Source organism: Anguilla rostrata, chromosome 12 (genome assembly GCF_018555375.3).
Source record: "Anguilla rostrata isolate EN2019 chromosome 12, ASM1855537v3, whole genome shotgun sequence".
NCBI lineage: Eukaryota > Metazoa > Chordata > Actinopteri > Anguilliformes > Anguillidae > Anguilla > Anguilla rostrata.
Window position 1 is genome coordinate 2,786,830 of NC_057944.1, and position 12,299 is coordinate 2,799,128.

A 12,299-nucleotide genomic window follows, 5' to 3' on the forward strand; every position below is an offset into this window, starting at 1 on the left:
TGCAGGCAGTGCACAGAGGACTCGGGATGCTTCAGCCATTTTTTGGCATGCAGATGGAACTCAGATGGAAAGAAAGCCAGCTCAGTGGATTCATCATCTTGATGCCAAAAGAGAATGACCATTGTAAAGTGCAATAATTTACTACTGGACTCCAGTAACACCATAAAGAGATTGTGCAGCTGGAAGGCTAATCAACAACAACAATAAGAAGGACAGACCAACTGGAAGCCCCTCGAGCATCTTGAACACATCCGTGCAATACTTTTTATAGAGAACAAAATAAGCTGAGCAACCTGCACCCCTGGCCTTCACTGTCCCAACACTGCCAGAGAGCCAGTACCATCAAACGCCCTATGCCAGAAGAAAGATACTTAAGACACTCGCCTGTTCCATGCTGTCTGTCCTTTAAAGGGAGTTTTAAAGGTTAAGCTACTTCTAAAATGTATTATTTATTGTGAAGTTTAATGTATTCATAAAATGTATTATAATATTTGTTTTATTATAATATTCCATTAATTTTCAAACTTTAATCACAGCCAATCTAGACAGAGTTTTAAATTATTTCTAAAATGCATTGGGCGACATAGCTCAGGAGGTAATAGTGGTTGTCTGGCTGTCGGAGGGTTGCCGGTTCGATCCCCTGCCCTGGGTGTGTCGACGTGTCCCTGAGCAAGACACCTAACCCCAATGAGCTGAGTGGTACCTTGCATGGCAGCCTTTCACCGTTGGTGTGTGTGTGAATGGGTGAATGAGAGGCATCAATTGTAAAGCGCTTTGGATAAAAGCGCTATATAAATGCAGTCCATTTACCATAACTGCATTTTGTAAAACTCAACACCGTCCCCATGGAACATGGACTGAAAAAGAGCTGTTCTGGGTTTTACTCCATGCAGTTATCCAGCTAACTCCGTAATCCTGCTTCCTGAATTACCCCCCTGGACATTTAGTTAGAATTGGGATGTAAACACAGAATTGCGTGTGGATTAAGTAACATTAGCAGGCCAAAGGTCCATCATAGCTAGCTAATATACTTGTAAAGTGAATGACTATATCATAAAGTTATCCATTGCCTTTTCAGCTTTGTTAGTAAAGTTGGCTACATGTAAAGTTAGCTAGATAGCAAGCATGCAGTATCAAATTCATTTCGCCATTCATTCATTTCCCAGGCAGGTGAATTACCGAGCTAGCTAAGTTGCAAACTACAAACAGTAACAGCTCTTCCCATTGGGGGGAAGAACAGAATTTGAGAAGAACAGAATTAGATACGAATACTAACCAACCATGGTCATCTAGCTGCATAAGATAACTAGCTAAAAGTAATGTTACTTACAGGTCCAACAGAAAAAAAAATGCCAACTCCATGTTGCTTTTCATCCCCTTGGCAAACTCCAGCTGACATCACCAAAGAAAGCAATTCCAAGTTTGACTCTAGTTTTTGAATGAGTCCTGCCGGCTTGTCTTTTTGCTTCGCTGTATCTAGGCTTCTTAGTATCTGCCATTGCAGCAAACTAGCAACACTTTGTTGGAATCTGATCCCAAATCACAGGCTCTGTAGCCACGCCCACCCTTTCCCACACAGAAAAGAATGAGACAAACACATTTCAGAACTAGAAGAGTGCACTCAGTAGAATGCAGATCTCTGCCAGGCGCCACCATAAGTGATAAGTTAACCGACAAAGCCATTTGAACAGCTGGCAATTAACTGCTGTTTGTTGTGTTTGGTTTGCTTTGCGTATGTTTGTCTGGAATAGCAAATTCCCTGTCCTTGTTGTTTTACATTGATAAAATTTCATATTATGAGACTGATTAAACAAATTAACCCCGTAATATAGAGTAGCGCGTCACTAACCCATCACACAAATTAACATTTGTTAAGTTACTGTTAACTTCAATATTTAACCATTGCATAATTATCATTTCCTCTGATTACAAATCATATATTATTCCTTGTATTATGCAAATAATTGTTTTCAGTTTTCAGCTTATTCATGTATTCGTTATCATAGCCAGTAAATATATATTGTTTATTTCCGAACCATTGTTGATGTTATTTCACTTCTGTACAGACGTACAGAATTCTGATTTCAAGTAGTTGAACTATGTTGCTCTGAAGAAACCTGACCAAACCTCACTGAAGATCAGACTGTAACAGGATGAATAATAATGGAAATGAGTGGGGAATGGGCAGGGGTTAAATTGGGATTTGGGAGGCGGGTGGACCCTGTGGGAGGTGGGTGAAAAAAGGTACAAACCAATGAATGTCTCAGCTCAAAATAGTTGTATCTTTAATGTATTGTGCACATACAAGCATGCAAACGATCTGACTAATCGGTTGGAAAGGGACACACAGCTTCTTCACATTGTGCTAGGGAGATTAAATGATAGCCTAAATACGATTTAGAAAAATCTGTTTTAATCACTAAGCAGTGGCGGAATGTTCCCCTGATATTCCTTGAGTATCAATACAATTAATCCACAAAATAGGCTACTCAATACTATCATATATAGCCAGCTCTCCCCAAATAGGCAGTTTTAGCGAGTAGCCTTGTCACGTAACGGGTAGGGGGGACCCAAACGCAGAGGGAAAAAAAAAAACACAAACTCAAAAAGGGAAAATTAACAAAGACTTTACTTACACGACAGGCAAACAAGCAGGGAACAGAAAAGGCCACGATGGGCAAAAACACGAACTCAAAAAATATCTAATAAAACAGAACACAGGCAGGCAGAGTACAAGGGCAGGTACATTCAAACAGATCAAACACAAGTAGGAAACAAACACAGGCAGGCAGATACATGTAAGTCAAACAAACACAAGGAACCAGCACCTGAGTCAAGGGAACAAAGAACTTAAATAGACAGGGGGTAACAAGACACAGGTGAACTCAAAAAACAATCAACCCAGAAAAGGAGGGGATAACAAGACACAGGTGGGAACAATGATAGAATAACGAGACAACAATAATACAATTAACAGGGGGGAGCAGGACACAAAACAGAAGTGCCGCCCAACAAGGGAAACACAGACAGGAAAACACAGAACCATGACAAGCCTAGACCTTATAGCCTACATTTATTTTAATTTGCCATACAAAATTGTGCACATTTGTAATCAACATTATTTGCGGATACATGCACTTCTTTCTCCGCACTCGTATTCATGGCATATCTGCAGTGTGTAGATTGTAAACAAAATTGAAGTGCAAGTTTTGTTTTCGCTGGTTATTCTGAAAGCTAACACGGTAGATAACAGACTGGTGTATCTTGTTTGTTAAGTGTAGACTACTTGGTGATTAAAACAGATTTTTAATGGATAAATTGAATTTATGATTTAATCCCCCTAACACGGTATGAAGACGCTGTGTGTTAGGCTACTTGCCATTTGATTAGTCCGATCGTTGGCACGCTTGATAATAAAGGAAAATTACTAATGAAAACAGGTTGAGATCGATGATTAGTTTAAAGGAAAGTTTTGTGCCCCACCAATTTTCAGCTCACCAGTCGCCGCTGAATAAAACGTTAAATATTCAATCCTATTTTAGCTGCTGACCAGCAACCAGCTGATTTTGCTCAAGCAATCAAAGTTGCTGTTAATAATAGCCGGCGTTCGTGGGAGCTGTTTATTCATCTGTCTTTAAAGTGTTGCATAGATGAAATTACATGTTAATAAAATTACCTACCGCGTCCGCTTCCGAACAATCAAGACAATCAACGATATTTTTCTTTCTGTGCCTGTCTATATAAACGACTGTTCTTCCTGAGTTTTTTTTCTTCGGATTTTTGATTGGTTGAGCGAGTAACTGGCTAGAGGGAACACACGGACTGGAGCATACGAAAAATGGACTGAATTGTCATAGTCATTTGTAAAACTGCCGGTCAAAATTATTTACTTATTTACCAAAGGTGGGTGGACGCCGTCCACCCGCTTCCACCCCCAATTTAACCACTGGGAATGGATTAGGGAAATGTACAGAAAACCGACCAGTAACTCCAGGCCCTATCTGCCTTTCCAAATCTAACTGGTTGCTGGCTAGTCTTCGAAGGGTACTGGGCATGGGGCGGCCCCCACCATTGAGTTAAAACTCCACCCAGAGAACGTCCAAAAATAATAAAGGAAAAATAACAAAATTGTGTCCCAATGGAAGGAAGGAAAGTAGTCCAGCTGGGAACACACTAATTAACTGTAGCACTATACGGAGAGCAGAGGGAAACATGAGAGTCGTGGTCAAGAATGAGCCAATGATTAAACACAAAATCCAATCTGCAAACAAAGTAAAAGCAGTTTAGCGAGAATCGGAATTGAATACAAGAGCAAATGGTCATACACACAAAATCATGGGATAAACAACTAGAAGGGCAAAGGCAAGAATCGGAGTCGAAGGGAACAAGTCAGTGGTCATACACAAGATCAAATCAGCAAACAAACCAGAAGGGCTAGAAGTGAATCGGAATCAAACCAAAAAAGAGCAAAGCCAAACAAAGCAATCACTATACACAACACACTAAGTACAAGTTTGAAGAGCTACTCTCAACTGGTAATTGGCAAACGGCGGCTTTTTCAAGCCGAGTAACTGCAGACGAAAACGACCAATCAGTTGACGAACCGAAAGGACGAAATACGTAACAACGACAAACTTACGACAGGGGTCATGACAGGCTCAACCCAGAACGTCCAACATAGGGCCCTGTATTAACACAGGTGTATTAACCAATTATAAGGTATGGAATTCTAAAAGTATGAGGTATGCCATTGTGTAATAAGGGAAACTTATTAACACACACACACTCACTCACACACACACACACACACACGTTTATACGTCCAATGGCTACCCCCCGGATCCTGCTCTCTGTCTCTTATTTCGAGGCTGATCTGGCCTAGACCTTTGAAGGCCCCAGAACAGGCTAAATGGTGATTTAGAGTTCTGACTGTTGTGTCCTTGTAGATGAACTAAAAATAAATCTAGCAACTATATATTGTTCCAATACCTACGTTGCTTGCAATCATTGTTCAGTATTGCAAGCAATAAAATGTGTTCCGAGCTAACATGCTTCAGTGGAGCCACTGCATTTTCACATGGCAAGTGTGAGCAGTCAGCAACATTTGACATGTAAAAAATGTATACATTGTCTCTGTAGTTAATCAAAATTACTTTTTGATCTCTGTTTCTCACAGTTTTCTTGTAATGCGTTTAATTGGCGCTACGTACATCATGACATTTATTCTGTGCATAATGAATCTGCAGCAGGCTCATAAGGCAACACTCATGAGAATGGATTATGCTGGATGCCTCCAGCCTGTTCATCTGATTGAACAGAGATGCTTATGTTTGCATGTACTCTTTATACCTACAGTATTCCCCACATCAGAAGTTTGAAGCACGTTAGGGGAGATTAAAGCAGGCTTTCCCTGGTTTTCTAAATTAAAATGTGACTAATGGCTGAAAACAAATGTACGCCACAAAGCGGATTCGTCATCTCATTCAGTTTACCCTGGGGGAATCTGTTTCACTGCTGCTCCGCAAACGACAATCAAATCTCTTAACACACCTCTCCTTACCTTTATGCTATCATACTGGCTACGTCGTCTTTTTAATATCGGTCTCACTAGCTTTCTGTCCTGGTGTCAGTGTATCCGGTCTAAAAGGAGAAGCCCTTTAAATGAATAGCTTTACATTTTGTGTGAAATCACTATTTCACTCCTCTGACACAATAAGCTGAGATACATTTGGCAGGTTTAATGACAGAACGTGCACCTTTTGTGGGTGGTTGTGGTTGCTTCCTAAGATTCCAAATGGAAGTTGAAGATTATGATCAGCTAAACAGCGGTGACAGCAATGGGCGAAGCAATGACAGGCTGTTTGTATTCCTGGATTTCCACATTCTGGACTGTGTGGAAAGTTCCAGAACAAAGGGGGACGGCACCAGAAGGTACCCAATCACCACTGGAAATGCATGTTTTGTCATGGCTTTGTCTGCTGGTGCAGACCGAGACCTGGACCTTCTCTTGTAGAAGCCACGCTGTAAAAACTCAGTCTTGCTTGAGTTGGGATCATACCAAGAGCATTGACTTTTTTAACAGAGTACTACCCAAAGCTCAACATAATCAGATATCGTGATATTGAATGCAGCTGAAGATTAGCAATTGATGCTGACTCTCTGCATTGGTAGAATGATGATTGATTGACTAATTTATCCTCAAATAGGGGAGTGTATTTGGTGATTAAAACATAGAGTGTGTGTTTTTGTGTGTATGAGTGACAGAGAGAGAAGTGATAGGGATTGTTACATATTAAAAGCGAATGTACGTGCATCTGTGGTATTATTGGTAGTGCATCTACTCAGAACACCATATCACACAGGAAGCTATGCTGTAATACACAGCAGATGCAACCAAATCTACTGCATCTACCCACTGGCCTAGGTCGTGCCTGGAGCTGCCATATGGGGAGATGCCTGTGTTCTGGCAGGAGCCCAGAGAAGCGCAGATGTTCCTCAGCGAGGGAGGGAATGATTGTAGCATGGACGGCTGAGTCATTATGTACCAGGCCCGGACGGGTGGCGGGCAACCAAGCATTTTTGTGGTGAAAAGTAACCGAAAAGTCAGTGAAACACCGGTCTACGCTCAGTTGAAAAGTAAGTTTTCTAGCCAACTAGGACATAGACCGGCTATATCCGGGTAAAAGCTGATATGACCTATATAAGGGGTTAACCTAGTCCGTCTATGCCAAAACGTCTCTCAGCCTAGATTTCCACCCCTCTAGAGGTCTATATTGAGGTTTTTGCCCCCTGGGAAGGAAGACCTTGGAGTGAAAACTGTCAAACCCTCCTGCGCTCGCTCTCCCCCCCTCCCCCCGTGACTTATGATGGTCTGGCCGTGCGGGCACACTGACACAGATTCACCTGTCCGACAGACGACCTCTCCGTCCTATTTTACCTCCTGCCACTGTTCAGACTCTGACCTCCTTTCTGAGGATGTCTTTATGTGATGTCTGGGGACTGTTTCTGCCCCTTCTCCTCTCCTCTCCTCTCTCTCTGGGGCTTGGGGAGACATTGGCTGCCTCATTAGGACGACACTTTTTGGGGAGAGCTGGATTTAGGCTGCAGAGGGGACTGTAAAAGCACCAGTGAATATAGGTAAATTCTGATTTTAAAAAATAGCAGCTACACAGGGATGTATTTACATTACAGGCATTTAGCAGTCCTTCTTCTCCAGAATGACATACAGTGGAAAAACAATGACACACATCTGGGATCAATGTGCAGTGGTTCCCTTGAACAATGGTTCTCAAACTCGGTCCTGCCCCCCCCACCCCTTGCATATGCGGCCCCCCTACGTCCTTTCATAGTCGAGTGAAGCACAGTGCTTGAAGTGGAAAAATATAAGTGGCAGTATTCATATGAGCAAAATCTAAAGGTCCCAGCATGGTGCAGCCTACAGTCCGCTCTAGAATATCCCATTTTTCAGCTATGCTAACGTTGAAGAGACACATTCTGTTTACAAAAATATACTGTTGGGTCAATAAAGTACAAGTCATTTCACAAGAGCTAATCTGCAGTTGTACAAGAAGTTTGGAAAGCACCTCTAGTAGATACTCTCAGAATTCTAAATTCTGTAAATGTATCAGGAAGCATCAGAATGCTAATCTCTTAGCCAGCGCAATAAGAACTCCCTTTAATAGTAAATGTTTTCAGATACAAACTGGCAGTCTATAACTGATAGTCTTATTGAGGTAAATAACTTTAGCTTGTGTACCTAGATCCAGTACCAAGTGGCAGAATGCAAGTGACGATGTCCATGTGGGCAAAAATCAAGTGAGTATCAGCCCAATACAAGCACTGACAGAGGCAGACAAGGGTACCCAGAGTTTAAAATAAGTCAGTACTCAAAAGAGCAAAAAGTAGTTCCGGTACTGTGTACTGTGCACCAGGGAGAGCACTGGCCCACTTCAAGAACAATGCCTCAGTCCTTCCCCCCCAAAAAACAACTGCATTCAATCAGAATAGAGGCAAATTTTGAATTATTGGAGGTAAACCTTAATACTTTTTGATCTTGTAATTCATCATGATTAATCACAGACTAGCCTGTGATTAATTAAATATAAATTATATTATGTTCAGCTGATGCCGTTATACAGAGCAACAGAATTCCCAGACCAGTGAGTATAAATGCTACATCACTGAAACACTAAGAGCTAGCCATGCTTACCTAGAAACATAATCCACATTGTAAACGGATAAACACTGTGTTAACAAGCCAACTGAGAAAAACAAAATCCTGTCTGAAAAAGCAAACCTTTCCTGGAATAAAAGTCTATTCAATATCATGTCAAATTGCGCACAATGACAATTTCACTGCATAATAATGAAGTTTATGGTCTGTGGTTACTTTTTGCAAAGTGTTCTCTTCTGAAGGGATGTACCGGCATAATCAGGAAACAAGGGAAGCCTGCTGCAGGGACTGCCTGTCCATGGCGGTCCGTAAATGAGAGAAAAAAACAAGAGGCAAAAATTAGTCTACGGAAATGGACCAATCAAGATTATATACTCGAAACCCATTATCTTGTTTTATTCTTATGGTTCAATAGTGTAGCTTTGTATTCAATTTATAGGCACTGCAGTTACTACTGAGGATACATGGCACATGAACATACATGTCTCCTGGTATTTTAGATCCTGCTATTCATAACCTGTATGACACAGGTTCGTTAATTTATTCCCATCTCTTACAGTAAGCTATGGCTGGTGTCTGGGACAGCTTGTTCCATTGGCTGGAGGAGGAAGGTTCTGTGCTTTCCATATAGAACACAGATTTTTAAAGCTCAATGTGGAATTCCCTAGATTCTTATAATATCATATCATATCATTACATATCACGTTATACATTTGAGTTATTCTGTCCATGGAAGCCCAGGGATGTTACCATGCACCTATTTCATCTTAATGAAACAAAAGCCATGCAACATGAATGACACCCCAAGGTTAAATTATAAATAGGAATAAAGTCTTCATTTTAGCTGGATAGCTTATTGACCCCCCCTGGCCCCACCCCCTTCAGGTCTGGGCTTACAGGGCCTGCAGAGCACACATACTCGTCATTCGTCCTGCTCCCCCTCATTGGACAGGTCCACTTGCACACCCCAGCTGAGAGAGCGCTGGTGAATTTCAGAAACCTGGGTAATCCGCTGAGGCGCAGCCAATTTAGAACAACATTCAGAGGAACACTGAGTCCAACTACCAGACACTTGCAAAACAAGCCAACCAGAACAACATTTAGAGGAACACTGAGTCCAACTACCAGACACTTGCAAAACAAGCCAACCAGAACAACATTCAGAGGAACACTGAGTCCAACTACCAGACACTTGCAAAACAAGCCAACCAGAACAACATTTAGAGGAACACTGAGTCCAACTACCAGACACTTGCAAAACAAGCCAACCAGAACAACATTCAGAGGAACACTGAGTCCGACGACCAGAACAACGTTCAGAGGAGCACTGAGTCCGACGACCAGAACAACATTCAGAGGAGCACAGAGTCCGACGACCAGAACAACATTTAGAGGAACACTGAGTCCGACGACCAGAACAACTTTCAGAGGAACACTGAGACCAATGACCAGAACAACATTTAGAGGAACACTCAGTCCGACGACCAGAACAACATTTAGAGGAACACTGAGACCAATGACCAGAACAACATTTAGAGGAACACTCAGTCTAACGACCAGAACAACATTCAGAGGAACACTGAGACCAACGACCAGAACAACATTTAGAGGAACACTGAGACCAATGACCAGAACAACGTTCAGAGGAACACTGAGACCAATGACCAGAACAACATTTAGAGGAACACTAAGACCAATGACCAGAACAACGTTCAGAGGAACACTGAGACCAACGACCGGAACAATATTTAGAGGAACACTGAGACCAATGACCAAAACAACATTCAGAGGAACACTGAGTCTGACGACCAGAACAACGTTCAGTGGAACACTGACCAGAACATCTTATAGGCACTCAGACGACCATTCAGACGACCAGACACTTCCAAAACAAGCCAACCGAGCGGCTGCTTCGCTTCGGTCACTTTGCGTTACGGGTCGACCAATCAGAACACGCTGCTCATTTTCTGGGACGGCCCACCCCAGAACGGACACGTGTAAGATAGGAATGGCCCCTCAGTGCCTACCTCTCCCCACATCATTACCTCATCCTTCCATCCTCACTGCTCACAACCACAATGTTCTCTAGTGATAATTACCTCTGCACTTCCTACCTGTACCTTTCTGATATACAGGATTTTCAGAAATAGCCTATAGCGTTCATTCCATTGACTGGACAAGAACTTCCATATGCTTTGATATTTGGTCAGTATATACTGTATTTGATCATATATGGTCAATCAATCAGTCAATCAATCAATCAATCAATCAATACCTTTAAATTCACATATGGAACATTTGCTTTGCAGACAGGAGGTGCATGATTAAGAATAAATTAATATGCAACCAAGAAACACACACACATTCACATTCACACAAACACACACACATACACGCACGCACACAAACACCCACACACACACACAATTTTCATATTCTGTGCTCACAAAGGCACATTGAGACTTAATTGTGACGGGGACTGCCTTAGGAATCTTTGCATACACACACACACACACACACACACAATACATTCACACGAACAAACACATGCACACAAACACACACATGTACACAAACACACACACACTCACACAAACACAAACACACACACACACACACACACAATACACACATACACATACTCACGCACACACACACACACGCAGACACACACTAGTACTTACCACACATTGCACCAGGAGAGGAGCAGAGATTCTCTTTCTCTCTTCTCTATTCCAGATCCCACTCCATGTATGCCGCCTCAGAACAATCCCCCCCCCACCCCCCCTCCCCAACCCCTGCACACCACTGTCCCTTCTCCCCCTGGGTATTTAAGTGCCTCTTCTGCTCGATTCCCTCCTCCTTCCGTCTGTAGTAAGAAGACACCTGGCAGGGTATCCTGGGGTCTGTGTATCCGTAGGGGTTCGACTTGTACTGTTTTTATCTCAAAATGAAAATGTGCAGTTTTTTTTTTTTTCGCAGCAACAGGACGTTTCAGTGCATGGCGTCTCCCATGGAAACGCTCTCAGCCCTTGCACGTTTTTGTCGCGACTGCAGGAGTAGTCCTGGTTTCCTGTGGCCCCCCGGGGACCCGGCTGCGTTCAGTTTGTTTTCACCGCGCTGGGAGCCGGTGGCTGGTGTCGGTCTCTGGAACATGCCTGGCAGGGTGAATTTTTAATCAGGAGTCTCGCGTCGGGAGCGCCGCTCGCACGGTCCTGGCGTCGCCGCGGATTCGAGCGGGGCATGGTCCCTCCCTCTGTGCCGGTGGCGGGCGATGTTAACGGCTCCTCTCCGCGTCACATCGCCAGGAGGTCCGGACTCGTCCCCCGCCTGTCACGCACTCCAACGTCTCCCCGCGCGCCTCAGAAATGCCCAGGAGCCTCCCTCGCGCTTTCCACAGCCACCGCTGCTGCTGCCGTCACCTGGGAAGACGCTCGGAAAATTGGGTGGTGGGGGAAGGGGAAGGGGGGGCTGTGGTGAGCGGTACACGCGAAGCAGAGCTGGAGCGTGAGAATAACTAGAGTCTGCTCCAGAGAGCAGGAGGTGGAGGAAACTCAGGTGGGGGGGGGGTGGGTGGGAGATCAGAGGGAGAGGCCGGGACGGGCTCCGGGGTCAGGTCGAGTCCCTGCCTGACCTCGGGTCCCTGGCGACGCCCGCGGTGATCCCGGCGAGCTCCGGCGAGTGGCGGCGGTTAGCGCTCTGGCTCATTGGCGGCACGTCCCTGGCCCCCCGCTTCCCTCTTCACCGAGAGAGAGAGAGAGACTGCCAGATACCTGCTGCTGCCGGCCCCATCCCTCCGCCTCCCCCCGCCGTTGCCCAGGTGACCGTCAGCCTCCACGCATCCCTGGCCAGAGACGGGCGGGAAGGTGTGGCTTAGCCTTATGCCTGCACTCGTCCGCTTCTCTCCCTCCTTCTCTTACTCCTACTCCTCCTCAGCGTAAGACCCCTCCCTCTCTCCGTCTTTAATCTCTACTCGTGCTGAAGCCCACGTTCATTTCTCCTTATGCTGTTGTTCTCTTTCTCTGTCTGTATCTCGGAATGTCTCCCTCTTGCTCCCTCCCTCCCTCCCTCCCTCCCTCCCTCCCTCTCCCTCCCGCATCCCTTCGAAGCTCCTAGAACAGCAGCC

At 44.3% G+C, this 12,299-nt stretch overlaps 1 long non-coding RNA gene across 1 annotated transcript in view; it reads right to left on the reverse strand.

Annotated features, from left to right (window-relative positions):
• The window catches only part of LOC135236264 (uncharacterized), a 33,977-nt gene extending 22,232 nt beyond the window's left edge, over window positions 1–11,745 (reverse strand). The window contains exon 1 of the long non-coding RNA XR_010324538.1: window positions 10,858–11,745. This is a non-coding gene — a long non-coding RNA (uncharacterized LOC135236264). The remainder of the gene's footprint in view (window positions 1–10,857) is intronic.
• Between the last annotated feature and the right edge of the window lie 554 nt (window positions 11,746–12,299).